This window comes from Petaurus breviceps, unplaced genomic scaffold, assembly GCF_028583685.1.
Source record: "Petaurus breviceps papuanus isolate PSGF00001 unplaced genomic scaffold, PetGlider_PUasm1.0 99, whole genome shotgun sequence".
Taxonomy (NCBI): Eukaryota; Metazoa; Chordata; class Mammalia; order Diprotodontia; family Petauridae; genus Petaurus; species Petaurus breviceps.
In genome coordinates, this window is record NW_027187465.1 from 3475415 (window position 1) to 3478671 (window position 3257).

A 3257-nucleotide genomic window follows, 5' to 3' on the forward strand; every position below is an offset into this window, starting at 1 on the left:
TTCTCTCTTCCTCTCCCCTCGCTTTCTCTTCTCTCCTCTCCCCTTCTTTCCTCCTCTGTCCTTTTCTCTCCTCCTCTCCCCTCCCTTCCTTTCCCTCTCCTCTCCTTTCCCCTTCTCTCCTCTCCTCTGTTCTTTTCTTCCTCTCCTCTCCTCTCCCCTCCCCTCCCCTTTCCTCTCCTCTTCTCAGTCTCCAGGCTGAACATCCCCTATTCCTTTCACCCAATCTTATATCCTCCCTTTCTTCCTCTTTCCCAAACGGCCCCCCCCCAGTTTGAGCACCTTCACTTTAGTTCTGGATTAGTGTAGGGGTCTCCTAGATGGTCTTTCCAGGATCTTCACTTTGCAATGTTGCCAATATAATCTTGTTTAAACATTTTTTTTCATTGTGTCCTTTTTTGTCCTTGGACTGGTCTATCTTGACTGCTTGTAGCAGCAAATTGAAATTCCCCCTCCCTTACTGTCTTGTGCATAGTCGAGCCCTGTGGTCCTCTGGCCTCTGCCTGTGCCCTTCAGCAATGGGGAGAAGGAGTCTCTACAGAAAGGTCAGGCTTCTCTTCTCCAGGGCAGATCTCATCTCCCTCTGGCATGAATTCCTGAGCCTTTGTCATTTTGGTCATCCTCCCAAAGTCCCTGTGCCCTCCCAATATCCTTCTAGGAAAGAGTTTTAGAAAGGAAAGAGGGTGTAAGCTCGAGTTCTGGCCACACTATGACCTTGAGAGAGAGTCCCAACTGGCAATTTTGGCACCCAAAGCAAGCAGCTCACAAGGTATCCTCAGATCAACTCTTGGAGACAAATTAAGTTAGAGGTGTGGGTGGTTGGAGATCCTGGACCTTGGCACACAAAGTAACATGGGAGGTTAGGACCTAGGTCACCATCCTGTGGGGAGAAACCAAGTCACAAGAGACCAGGAAGGCCCCAGCTCCAGACACCAGCAGCAGCAGAGGGAGGTGGGCAGGGCTGACTGCACAGGGAAGGAGCCTGCCTGGCTTGCGGATGAGCTCTGGGGAGGAGGTGAGGAAACTTCTGGAAACTTCCTATTTTAATTAACTGGTCCTACTAATTATTTGTTCATCTATAAAACGAGGTGATCAGACCAGATGGCCCCCAAGGTCACTTCCAGCTCCAAATCTGTGGGCCTCATTGCATGCCATGAAGAGCAGCCAAGTGAAGGAGCAATTATTAATTGCCTACTATGTGCCAGGGATGGGCCCAAAAGGAGTCGAGAGCTGGGCTGGGAATCAGAAAAATCAGGTTCAAGTTCCAGGTCTGACAGACTGGCTGTGTGGCCCTGGGCAAGTCCCTTTACCTCTGAAGAAGATGGTGGCTGATCTGCAGCCATTGAGGGGATTGTCCCATTAGGGATTTTCACACCAATGAAATCCCAGGCTTAGACCCCCCCCCAAAAGTGCTAAGCTCGTGTGTTTCTACCTCAATAGTCAACAAACATTTATTAAGCACCTACTGTGTGCCAGGGACTCTGCTACTACCTGCTGGAAAAGTATGAAAAAAGTATGGAAAAGTATTGTCAGAGCCCTTTTAATTTCAGCACCTTGGCAAGATCTCTAAAGGACAGCCTTAGGTACGGCTCCGGAACTTGAGAAGACTTCTCCCCCTACACCAGGGTCTTCATTTCTCTAACTGTAAAATGAAGGAGGTTGGCCTAGATGGATCCCTAAGGGCTCTCCCAGCCCTGACATCCCCTGTTCTCAGGCCCTGTATGATACCATGAGGACGAGATTTCTTTTTGCTTCTTACAACACAGACACTGCTCTAGGTAAGCCTGCTACTGAGTCATTCCACACACAGTTTCTTGTGGGTCAGAGAAAATACTGAACCTGGCATCAGAAGACCCAAATCCTGCTAATTCACGCTGCCCCCTCCTGGCCTTTCTAGGACTTCTGCCCATTGCATTCTCTTCTCCCCTCTCCCCTCCCCCAGCAGAATCAAGGAACAGCTTCGGGGTAGAGATTGTTTTGAGCCTGGCTGTGTGTCTCTGGGCAAGTCATTGAACTTCTTAATATCCTAGGCATCTCCCTTATATGTAGAAGAGCCAACCAAGCATGGCGGGGAAGTCTGCCAGGCCAAGTCCCTCGTTCTAGGGAGATTGTCATTTCCCTGTTTTTCTATCTCTGGGCTTAGCACAGTGGCTGGCACGTAATAAGCATTTAATAAATGCAAATGAATAAATGACCAACGAAATCACAGACCCAGTCCATATCCGGGCGTTCCCCTACCACCATCACTCTGTAATCTATCCTCATTTGAAATTCATTCAATCCAAATTTTTTGTTCATTAGTCTTTCAGTCATATCCAATTCTTTGTTGACCCCATTCAGGGTTTTCTTGGCAAAGATATTAGAGTGGTTCTGTCATTTCCTTCTCCAGCTCATTTTACAGATGAGGAAACTGAGGCAGAGTTAAATGATTTGCCCAGGGTCATACAGCTAACAAGTGCCTGAGGCCAGATATGAACTCAGGAAGATGAGTCTTCTTAGTCCCAAGTCCAGTGCCCTATGCACTATGGTGCCATCTAGCTGGCCTCAATCCAAATTTATCACTGAGTCAAGAATCAGGGAGCTATCAGGAGCTTCCCTAGTCTTAATCACTGAATGGGTATTGCCTCAGACAAGCGGAGAACTAGGAAAGACCAAGGTCTCCCACTGCACCCAGGGCCTTCTCCAGGCGTCCTGATCCACATCTGGCCACTGGACTCACATGGCTCCAGAGGAGAGAGTGAGCCTGGCAATTCTGCACAGCCCTGCCTCACTTAAATCCAAATCACATGCACGTGATGGCATCGCCTCCCTGATGTCGCGGCCCTCTCTGAGAACAAAGGACAAACACAGCTCTTCGGCTCTCTCCAGACGTGCCCACCTTCCTTGAGGAGCTCAGTCCTTCCCTCCTACCTTCATTCGAGGGGACTTCTCAACACATACATGCTTCCTCTGCCTCAGCTACACAATGAGCTGGCTGCACACGTGAGCTTGTCATCAGTCACAAACATTCTACCTCCATGCTATTAACTTGGAAACTCTCTGATCAGATCACAATCTATCCACCCCTCCCCTTGCCTTGCAACAACTCTCCGTTCCTCAGTCTCACCTTGACCTTCATTCCTTCTACTGGGCTCTTTACCCAATCATCCATCCATCTCACACTGGCCACCCCTAGACCCACCTGTCCCACACTGGCCACTCTGGAACCACCTGTCCCACACTGGCCACCCCTAGACCCACCTGTCCCACACTGGCCACCC